Consider the following 11958-nt stretch of genomic DNA (forward strand, 5'->3'; position numbering starts at 1 on the left):
GCAATTTAATGCTGTGCCAAGACATATTTCCACTGCCTTTAGCTGTTCTATCTCCTCACAGATAGGGATCAAGTAATTGTAGAGCCAAAGAGAAGAGCCAGGGCTACTTCAGAGCACTGGCAAATCTGACTATCAGAGCTACAACCATCTGGAGTAAGGTCCTGCTGTTTCAGACGGCAGTGAGTCCTGGAATGCACTAGGCTGAGCCGTAAGCAGATCTACTTGCTGAGTTTTGTAACTGGGAGACGTGGCTATTGGGTTTATGTTTGGGTCAGCAAGGGTTTCTGTAGACTTAGACTGCCATATTCTAGAGCATTTTGGCTGGATTGGTGATGAGCTATCCAGAGAGATTACTAACTTTAATGTTACTTTACTTTTGTTTTCTTTATAGTGTTTTTCTCTTGAACTATGTGGGCCAGATGAATCTTTTGCTTACCACATATTTTTTTTTAATTTAAATTTAATTTAGTTAACATATAGTGTATTATTAATCTCAGAGGTAGAATTTAGTGATTTATCATTTGCATATGACAAAAACCATTGCTTCTCGGCCTTTTGGCTAAGATCAAGTGTAGTATCAAGTGCATATGACAAAAACCCTCTGACTTCACTCACACGTGGAACTTAAGAAACACAAAAACAGATGAGCCTACTGCATTCTAATTATAACTAATACTATAAGATTCAAATAAAAGACAGGGTGGGGAAGGGGTGGAGTGAGAGGGTCTATTGCTGGTGGCTGCAGAAACAACAACAACAGGATGCCGTCTCACATGAATGAAAGGGCCAGGGATAGTATAGCTCCATAAAAGGTGTCATGGGTCAGTATAGCTGGGGAAATCTATAAAGTTGATACAATCCCAACTCAAATCCTGCCAAGATTTTCTTTGTAGCTATTAACAATCTAATTTTTAAATTTATGTGGGAAAGAAAACATTGTATTGAAAAATAGCAAAGTTGGAAGACTCACACTACCTCATTTAAGTCTTATAAACTATAGTGATTAAGACAGTTGGAATTGGTGAAAGAATGGACGCAAAAACCAGTGGAAAAGAATGGAGAGTGCAGAAATAGGCCCGCATTAATAAAGACTATTTATTTTTGACAAAGGCACAAAAACAATTCCATGAAAAAATAAGAATGTACAAGTCCTCTGTCAATTATAATTTGCAAATATTTTCTCCCAGTCTGTAACTTTCTCTGTTTAGTCTCTGAATACAGTTGTTTGCACAGCAAAAGATTCAAAATTTGGAAAAGTGTAATTTGTTATTTTTTTTTTTAGATTTTATTATTTATTCATGACAGACACAGAGAAAGAGAAAGACGGAGATACAGGCAGAGGCAGAAGCAGGCTCCGTGCAGGGATACTGACGCGGGACTCAATCCTGGATCTCCAGGATCGTGACCTGGGCTGAAGGCGGCACTAAACCACTGAGCCACCTGGGCTGCCCTAATTTGTTATTTTTAAAAAGTTTTATGGATCATGCTTTGGAGTCATATAGAAGAACTCTTTGCCAAACTTGAGTCACAGATATTTTATCCATTTTTTCTAGGATTTTCATAGTTTTATAGTTTATTTGTATGTCCATGATGCATTGAGTTAATTTTATACACGATGTGAGAAATGGGCTTAAGTCCTTCTATTTCTGAAATTGATGTTTAATCTTTCCAGCACCATTTGTTGAAAAGACTCTTGCTTTTTTCATGAAGAGTAGCAGTACTCATCAATATGAAGATAAATCGTACATGTTAAGAGCATAAAAAGCGCCCCAAGTATGCTAGTGCTCAATACATATCAATATTTGCTGGCCCTCTCCTTCCCTCCCAACAATTCCATGGACCCTGTAAATCCTTAATGATACGTATACAGAACCATCAGTTGATCCAGACAACATAACTGTAGGCATTCGTAGTTAAACCAAACTAAAATAGACATTGTCATTTGCCAAACCAATCCATTATGTTTTATAATTGTTCTATTTTATCTTTTAATTGCCAAAGTTTAAAATTAACTCTTCATGGTAGATAGCTCTATAGGAACAAGTAAACACTTGAAATTCAGCAGGGATCAATATAAAGACATGTATTTTAGCTCAAAAAATTGTAAATATAGTGTGCTGCTAACATTTTGCTAGAAGGATTGTTGTGCCCGAGTTTGCGAATCCAAGAAACCACCAAGGAGCTGACACCCATGCAAGTGCAAGAGGGTTTATTTGCAAGCTCCAGCTGGGGTCCAAGTATACCCGACACAGGACACAGTGGAGAAGGGACTTGGACCCCGAGGCTAAGAGGCGTAGCAGCTTTATAGGGGCCAGTGGCCCATGGGATTGTAACACACATAGAAAGTTGCACAGTCATGTCGGTCTGCACGCAGGGGGCCAATTGAATCACAATTTACCCTATAGTGACCATTTGCACTGGCCTATCATTTTGGTCATTCATAATTGGCACGCAGTTTTGGTGGGCACAAGGCGGGGTTACATTGTTATGAGCCCATTTCCAATTAGGGTGTGCTCAGCGGCTTGACTAGGGTGGGGCAGCGCCCTAAGCAATAAGCAGGTCATGTGGGGGTCATACAGGAGGTGGCAGGTGCAGCACAAAATGGAGTTAGTCCTGCTCTGCTTGTCCAGGGGTAAGGGATTTTTTTTTTAATAATAAATTTATTTTTTATTGGTGTTCAATTTGCCATCATACAGAATAACACCCAGTGCTCATCCCGTCAAGTGCCCCCCCCCAGTGCCCGTCACCCATTCACCCCCGCCCTCCTCCCCTTCCACCACCCCTAGTTCATTTCCCAGAGTTAGGAGTCTTCATGTTCTGTCTCCCTTTCTGATATTTCCCACACATTTCTTCTCCCTTCCCTTATATTCCCTTTCACTATTATTTATATTCCTCAAATGAATGAGACCATATAATGTTTGTCCTTCTCCGATTGACTTATTTCACTCAACATAATACCCTAGGGGTAGGGGATTTTTGTTAAATTTCCTGGGTCCCACAGTATGAGATAAAATAGAACATGTTTTTTTGGGGTGCTGGTACCTTTTAACTTTCGCAAAATTAAATAGAAAATAAATAGAGGATGACAAATCTTGACTTTATAGCCAGTTTTAGGAACACAAATATGAATATTCTTGTTGGTCCAATTGTAATCTAATTAACGATGCGACTACCAACTATGCTTCATCTCAGGCTGTGTTAATGGAGGTGTAGAATAGAATTGGCATCGTTGGAGACGCTGGGTCAGTTTCTCTGCTCTGCTCCAATCATATTTGAAGCTGGCTTTTGGCTTTACTGTGTGTGTTTGCTCGCGCCTGTGAGTGCGTGCGCCTGTTGGCAGCTGTTGAGATCTAGTGGCCAAATAGTAGCATTCTTGATGGAAGAGAGAAATTGGCAGTGAGATAGTGAACCTCAGTTTTCCTATCTGTTAAATAATTAATTTTTAAAATTGAGGGTGTACTGTGTCTGCCTGACACTGTTCCCAGGGCTACAGTTATTGCAGTGAATGTAAAACAACAACAACAAAAATGAAGATCATAAGATCTGCCACTTTGCACTATTGTCAGGATTTAAGACAGCTGGTTATTATACGTGTTCAGTCATTGCTGGGGTGATGGTTACTGGCAGAGTGAACACGTTCGGATAAGTATACATTTTATACCCTGATGGCTTTTAGAAACTTCTTACAAAGGTGTTGATTTGCCAAGACAGAATTAAATAATTTGGCTGGTCTAGGCCGTTCCTTCAAAAATCACTCTGGGCATTTTAGTGAAAACCCCATTAAAATATCTCCTTCTGATCACTGATTCATTCTAACCATATTGCATGCCTGGCAAATTTGATATTTTAAAACTGTTTGAAACTGACAGGGAAAAAAAAAAAACAGCATAGGAAAAAAAGGGCCTGTTTGTAATGTCAGGCCTCCGCAGATGGCTGTATTGTATGGGATGGGGAGGAACAGTCCCACTGGCAAGCAGCCACCGAGCAGCACCGAGCATGGAGCCTCCCTGGAAAGCTGATAATCTGAGCATCTGAGAGCAGAGACAAACTCAGCCAGTACAGAAGCCTCCTAGGGGGTAATTGGAATCTCTTCTACCAGACTCAGAAGTCCTAAAATATAAGGGCCCCGGTGGGCCATGCTCAAACACTGGCCAGGATAGAGTCACTTACAAAGGTAAGAAAGATGGCTTTAGTCCCACTTGAAAGAAATAAGAGGGGATTATATTAATTACCCCCAATTACAAAAGGAGAGAAAGAACCACCTTTTAAAGGGGAGAATTCAAATTGAAATTCACTAGGAGAGAAAGAATGTAATGGCCCTATTGCTTCCTTCCTTACCATGTCAAGTTGCTCCTCTGGCCTGGTCCATCAGCTAGTGGCCAAGGCTGTATCTGGATATTGTCTTTCATTAAGGTTTATTTTCAAGATGTCTAGGAATATGTTAGTACATTTATCATGGAGTCAGAAAACCATACCATGAATTCTTGCTGAAGTCCAATAAGAATGAGGTGATTGAGACAGATATTCCATAATAAATAACTGTCTCACTGCTGTTTGTTTGGCATCTAGAAACTGTTTTTACAGATCGGGGCCCATATATAGCTTAAGCACACTGGGACTGTGAGTAGAAGAGGTCTTTGGGTCACCAGCACTAGCTACAAATGTTTAGATGAGTTTTTCCATTAATCAGTGACTTACTGAGAATCTACTGTTGGCAGCTGCAAAACCCTTCTTGTTGAGAGTCTATCACCGCTGCCTTCAAACTATTTCCTCGCTAATGGATGAGAAGAAATCCAATGTGCGATTGTAAATTTTATGGTCAGTTTTATCTCAAACTGAGTAATGGCAGCAGAGAGCCATCAGAAGGCCTTCTCAGAGGTTAAGTTCAGAATCAAATCTCCAAAAACAGATATATCTTACCCAGGTGAATGTGGATGGAGGTGAGGTGGAATAGGAAATACTAAATGGGACAAACAGTATGAGGACTGCAAGATGCTTCAGAGAACTGTACCTAAAAGGCCTGGGAAATAGGTTTATAGTCAGACAGCCACAAAAAAATGACCCTGAAACAGTAGTAAGAATCACAGAATGAGTGCTTTGTCTAAGAAGCATTATCCGGAAGGCAAAACAGACTCCAGTGGACCACAGTGTTTCCTTTTCTCCAGGGTGTGGTTGTGTCAAAATAATTTAGGGCATTTTGGTTAGATTACAGAGAGTCCTCCAGCTCAGAGATGTATGCAGAACAGTTGAGAACACTCAGCAGGATGTTCGTTGGTGGGAGGGAGACAAAAAGGTGGCATCTGGCATCTAGGAACAGCTGACCCTGAAGAGCCTGTGTTTGGGGATTCTGCAAAACAACGCATGTAGGATTGACTATGGGAATTGAGTCTCCCTTTAATTGACACTTTTATACCAGTACTAGCTATAAATGTTTAGATGTGTCTTTTTCTTTTCTTTTCTTTTCTTTCTTTTCTTTTCTTTTCTTTTCTTTTCTTTTCTTTTCTTTTCTTTCTTTTCTTTTCTTTTCTTTCTTTGTCTTTCTTTTCTTTCTTTTTCTTTCTTTCTTTCTTTCTTTCTTCTTTTTCTTTCTCTTTCTTTCTTTCTTTCTCTTCTTTCTTTCCTATTTCTTTTTTCTTTCAAAGATTTTATTTATTTATTCATGAGAGACACAGAGAGAGAGGCAGAGACATAGGCAGAGGGAGAAGTAGGCTCCATGCGGGGCGCCTGATGTGGGATTTGATCCCAAGACCCCAGGATCATGCTCTGAGCTGAAGACACATGCTCAACTGCTGAGCTACCTAGTTGTCCCTAGATGTGTTTTTCTATGAATATGTTAAAAGTTAGGAAGTTCTTTGGAATTGGTCATAAATAAAATAAATAAAATATAGGTCATAAATAAAATATAGGATGATAATGACGTAAGTGATTGAATCACACCAATTTCTGTGATATTGGTAATTCTGCAGAGTAGATTAAGCTGTAATGTCAGAGGCACTGCAAGCATGGAGCAAGCAAGCCTTCCAGTGAATGTTTCATGTCTAGAGCACATCAGGCTGGTGAGGAAGACTCTGGGATGTGGGCTTGAATGAGTTGAAAACAATTCTTTAGAAGCTTTCATGGAATGCTTTAACCTTTTGTAAGTGAAAGTTGACAGTATTTGAAATTCTCAAAGGCACAACAGGAAGGGATCCCTGGGTGGCTCAGCGGTTTAGCGCCTGCCTTTGGCCCAGGGCACGATCCTTGGAGTCCTGGGATTGAGTCCCCTGTCGGGTTCCCGGCATGGAGCCTTCTTCTCCCTTTGCCGGTGTTTCTGTCTCTTCTCTCTCTCTCTCTCTCTCTCTCTCTCTCTCATGAATAAATAAAAAAATAAATCTTTTTTTTTAAAAAAAAAGCACGACAGGAGAGTTGTGTTTTGTGAACCATGCCCGTCCCTTGCGCAGGAACAAATCATCCTGTCCTGCTCACTCCTGGCTCTCCAGTACATTAATGTCCACCCCATACCATTTCCCCTCTAGCAGTCTGTTATGCATGCTCTTCTGAGGTTCCACAAGGGAGGTTATTCCTCTTTATACTTGAACCTGCTCCTGTGGAATTGCTCCAGCACACCAGATGACATGCTCTGATCTCGGGTTTGACCGTCACAACAGAGATGGGCTTCGGTGCACGTGAGGCGAAGGGCATGCAATCTAAAGCTTCCTTAGGTGCGAGTTCAGCTTCAGCTTTTCTCCCAAAGGCTTTTGTGCTTTTGAGTGACTCCCATTCTTTAGTTTTTCATGAAAAAATGAATATTAGTCCAATTTTGATCTAAGATTTTGCATGTCCCCAGATATAATGACCTCCTCTGACTTGAAAGAAGGAGAGCAGTTGGAGTGTGGCCTCTGTACTTCATCTGGAGCCTCCTAAACCTTGCTTCCACAGAGGATCTAAAATGGTTGCAAGCTCAGTGATGTGCTGATTCATGACTCAGATCACCAAGTGACCATGCCCCTGTGTCAGTGCTGTAATTCCCACTTCCAGCAGAAGGGACCTGAACTCAAATCTAATTTAAAATTTTATTTTGTTGCAATCCTCCAGATATCTGCTCTACTCTTTCTTGGAAGCAGGCTGTTCCTAAGCAAAGGAGGTCTCTTGATACAGGATGTTATAAGCTTGCAGAAGGACTTTTTGCTCTAAAATGCATCTCTCACAGACCTTACCAAAATTTCTGCATTAGAAAGCTTAATATTAATAACTTTATGTAGTTACTATAAAGGACATTTCTCACCATTACTAAATAAAAATTAGGCAGTATAAGACATGGGTGAGAGATGTTTTTCCCAATACATATAAGGAAGACATAACAATTAAAATAAATCATATCCATTCATCTAAAACTCCAAATCATTTTACAAACACTAAGTTGTAACATAGCTACTAGTATTTAATCTTTACATTGTGCTAGGGATCAGGGGTAAAATAATAAATTGATATAATTTCTATTGTCAAGGATTTCAGAATATAGTAAGGAGTAGACAGAGAGTAGACAGAGAGATAGAATATTGTGACTTGATGTCAGCATTTCTGTGATGAAGAGGAGTCCAGAGAATCTTATAAGTGCAAAAGGAGAGCATTCAATAGAGCATTCCACATGGCAGGCCTGTGCTGGAGAGGAACTGCCGGGGTGTTTGGGAAGGGGTGTGCATAGGCAATGCTTAGATGACAAAGAAAGGGTCTCCCAAGGAGAACAAAATGAATAGTCTGGATTCCAGAAAAGGCATGGAATGAGCAAGAAGTCAGATAGCATCTACGTTGCTACAGTAAAGAGTGGGATCAGAGCGTGTTGGGAAAGAAGTAAGATTGGATGCCAGGAAGTCAGCTTGTGCTGGGGTTAAAGTGATGGGGTGAAAGGGATGAATCTTATATTCAAAGCAGGACATTTTTAAAGGAATGTTAGAAATCAGTCTGTCAAGTAAATATCACTAACTGAATGAGGAACACAAAGAGGGAGGGAAATGGAAAAAAAGCTCTGTAAATGGCAACTTGCGGAGGCTTTTGGAGTGCAAGACTGTCAATAAATATTAGGCTGACTTTTCCACCTGGTAGAGGCAAGCTCGTTGCAAGGGCAGAGTGTATGTTGAGGTGCGTGTTGAGGCAGAGAGGATTGGTAGGCTGCCAGGTATTCTGTGGTTGTGGACAGTGGACCTTGAGAGTTGGCTTTCTGGAGATTGAGTCTAATCTTCCTATTAGCTGATCCTTTTTAGAGACTTCTGTAATATTTCTTAGTCTCCAGGCAAAATTTCTTCCAGAGCTGGGATCTTGTCTTTCTACTCTTACATGTGATCATAGGTAAGGCCTTTGCTTTTCAGATTTAATTTTCTAATCTCTAAAATGGGACAAATATTCTGAGGATCAGTTGATAGTAAGTGTCTGAAAAAGCCTCTCCTGGTGACACATGCTCACTGCAGGAGGTCACTCTTTTTTTTTTTTTTATTTCATTTGCTTTATTTGATAATTCTGGTGACTTCATGAAAGGCTGATTGGTGACTTCATGAAAGGCTGATTGGCACAAGCTTTTGTGGTTTGGAAATGGGACTAGGAAAACTAAATGGACTTCTGACTTATCCCAATGACAGTGTCAAATAATTCTGGGTGTGGACCTTCATTGTATTTGAAGTTGCTATAGACAGTTCTGTGCTTCAATGTGACAAAGTGACAAAAGGGAGCCCAGGGTAAGACAACTTCAGTTGCCCATTAACCCAGATACTGGCCATAATAACTCCTGCTAACACACACTATTAGTCTATTATCACACTAATAATAAGGCTGGGAAATGCAAATCAAACCTCATTTACTTGGACCCATAACAGGTCAATCCAGAAGGTGCTGCTGAATCCCTAAACCTATATCCTTGTTAACCCTGGAAGACACATCTTCAGACCAATCTGGAGGGCAATTTGTGAAAAGCTTAGGTTTGAGATAGTTCATTTGCCTTTTCAGTAGCTCTTTTGTATCCTCGTGGTTACACAATCAGATGATGGTAAAGATTCACAAATGGAGTGAAGTGCAAAGTAAAACCTATTCCTCAGAAACATTTTATGTTGGTCAGGGAAGTGAAGCTGATCTTCCATTTATTAAAATTGTGTATGTGTCAGTAATTGTGCCAAGTATTTTATATACATTATTTAAGTTAATATCCCCCAAAAACTTATAATATGAAAGGTTATTGTCTTATTTTAGAGATTAAACCAATTGGGCTTAAGAGAAAAATCAATTGTCTAAGGTTACACTGCCAGTTAAGAAACAAGCTAGATACCCAATTCCTGGTTTACCTGCAGCCAATGCTCATGGAAATTGCTAGACCCTCCTTTGTCAGACGATGAAAAAGAGATTTCCACTAAATGAAACTCACAGGGCAAACATGGAAAATCACATAAGTGAGTAGATATGGAGGTTTTTTTTTTTTTTTAAGTCGTAATTGCTTGTCATAGCTGTTGTGTTTCTACCACATCCAAAGCTGCGTACCATACAAAGATGTCAAGTAAGTTCTTGTGGAAGTTGACCTGTCAGTGTGAATTAGAAAAGAAGTGCAGTTAGAAACAAGCAAGTGGGATAAAGTAGGGGGGACAGGGCACTGGTTAGTGGAATTGCCATGACCTACATGTGGATTACCCATTTCTTCAAACTTAGTAAGCAGAAGATGCTTCTCACTCCACCATATATCCTGAACAGAATGACATCTTATTCTTATTATTCCAGCAGAATCTGCACTTCTTTCTTACCCTCCAGAAGTCTCTGAAATTGCCTTCTACAGAAAACTTTTCCAGATATCTACAGTTGGAAATCACTTTTCTTTGAGAAACAAAGCAGTATAATAATAATATAACATCATATCTGACCTCTTTATTTTAAATGTATTTTCTGGGTTTTATATATATTTCTATGCTAACAGTATGTAGCTGATAGCAAGGACAATTATTTTTGTTCACTGCATTTATTTAAATTGCCATAAATTCCAATTATGCTTCTCTCCTAGAGATGCATCAACATCTAGTAAATGAAAACCCACAGCTGATACATTCTGGTTTTCCAGTGGTCCAGTCAGAGTGCCATCTGCGCCTTTAGTAACCAGTTGACGTGCATTTGCCATTGTTGCGCTTCTAGAATAAAATTTCCAGCCAGGAATGTCTTGTGAGGCATTAATCTATGTTTGTGTGCTCTGAAAACTAGGCAAACTGGCCCCAGAAAGAGTTGGTTCTGCAGACTTCATGAATTTGCTCAATGAGATTAATTAGGCAGAGGAATCCCTTACCACTGGGAATGGCCAAGTCACCAGACCAAAACTGCACACTTCCTTGGCGGCAGGGGATGCCACTGGCAAAGGCAAATAGGTGTTCTGTGGTCCCTGAAGTATCCAAAATTTCGTGTACCTGCCTTAAGAGAAAAAAAAATATAGGGTAATACAAGTAAAGAACCCCAGAGATATGATGAAAATGGTGTCATGAATTTTGTTAGGAACAAATATGATACTCTCTCATACCTAGCAAGGCACTGAAAGAAAAGCATAAAATAGGGACTGCTTATGCCTTAGATGTTTTTCCACAGTGTTCATTAAAGGCTTTATTTCCATCCTCTGCTGTTACCATCATAGGCGTACAACTGGATGTGAATTCAACACGGATAAAGCTGAGATACCAACCCAAGGGTCAGAAAATATCCTTTGATCAGATTTTTTTCCTATGTCAGGTTAATTGTGCCTGGTTTCTTGCTTCCATGAGGGAGGGATATGATAATCATGAATGATGTTTATCAAATATGGCCAGTATACCAGTAACTAAACTTCTTAGCTTCTTGTAGTTGAGTGAGTCCGTAGGACTAAGTTCTGGCCAAGGATTTGTGAGCAGAATTTATGTGTGTAAATTCTGAGCGTGAGAACTTACCTGATGGTCCAAGAGTGCAAAATCCAGCCCCACTGTGCTCCCAAGGTCTCTTTCTCTCTTCCATTCTTAGTGATAATACCAGAATGTGGCTTCTTTGTCATCCTGGCTGGAGTAAGAGGCATAGAACAATGTCCCTTAGGCTGATCATGATGGACAAGAAGCTTAACAACATATGTTTATTATTATAGGTCAGTAGTTTGGGAGGTTATTACCACAGAAGAGGTCATTACTACTATAAGAAAGTTGTCTATAATATATGGGGCGTCAGGGGCCTTCATGAAAACAAACTTTTGGTAGTCCTAAAATGTCAGTTCGCTTATTGAACAAGTAATTTATTGAATGCTGCTTTGAGACAGACATTATCCAGGCACCAGAAACATTGCATTGAATAATGATATCATCTTTATGCTGCCTCAAACTAATGGGAGGAATGAGAGGCTGGTCAACAAGACATTTCCAGATAAGACTATATCTCATCACTGGGTGCATATTGGGCTCAAGGTGGATCTTCAAAGTGTAGACATGAAAAAATAATAAAAGGTAGACAAATGTATTCATCAAAAAAATTGTATTGCATTCCTCTTCTATGCTAAATATAAGATTTTATCCTGAAGACTGGAAAAATTCATATATTTTAGAGCTTTGAAGTTGACACTACTCAGGGGAAATTTTTTATGGTGAGAGGAGAATCTCCCTTTTTTTTCTCTTTTCTTCTGTATATTCTGAGGTTGAGGATATTACATGCTTGTGGACAGTATTGGGTTGAGAGAAATAAGAGGAATTAAGACATGGTTAGGGAAAAGTGGCTCTCAGAGAGCTTTCAGACAGAGATGTTATGGAGACTTTGAATTTGGTTTATGGTCCAGCCATATTTACCACACTAAGGCACTGCATATGAAATTAGGAATATAGAGTGCTCATCTGATGAAGCATCTTCAGTTTTGCATCTTTTAGAGAAACCCAGCCTATAAGATCTATCCAGGGCAGGAAATTGAAACAGGGTATTTGGAACAGGAATATTTCCTGGGGGATGCTCTTCAGC

At 39.8% G+C, this 11958-nt stretch overlaps 1 pseudogene; it reads left to right on the forward strand.

The window, feature by feature from the left end:
- The first annotated feature begins 539 nt into the window (after positions 1-539).
- Positions 540-603, forward strand: LOC129504037 (U2 spliceosomal RNA; annotated as a pseudogene).
- The last annotated feature ends 11355 nt before the right edge of the window (positions 604-11958 follow it).

The sequence above is a fragment of the Nyctereutes procyonoides genome, unplaced genomic scaffold (genome assembly GCF_905146905.1).
Source record: "Nyctereutes procyonoides isolate TBG_1078 unplaced genomic scaffold, NYPRO_anot_genome, whole genome shotgun sequence".
NCBI lineage: Eukaryota > Metazoa > Chordata > Mammalia > Carnivora > Canidae > Nyctereutes > Nyctereutes procyonoides.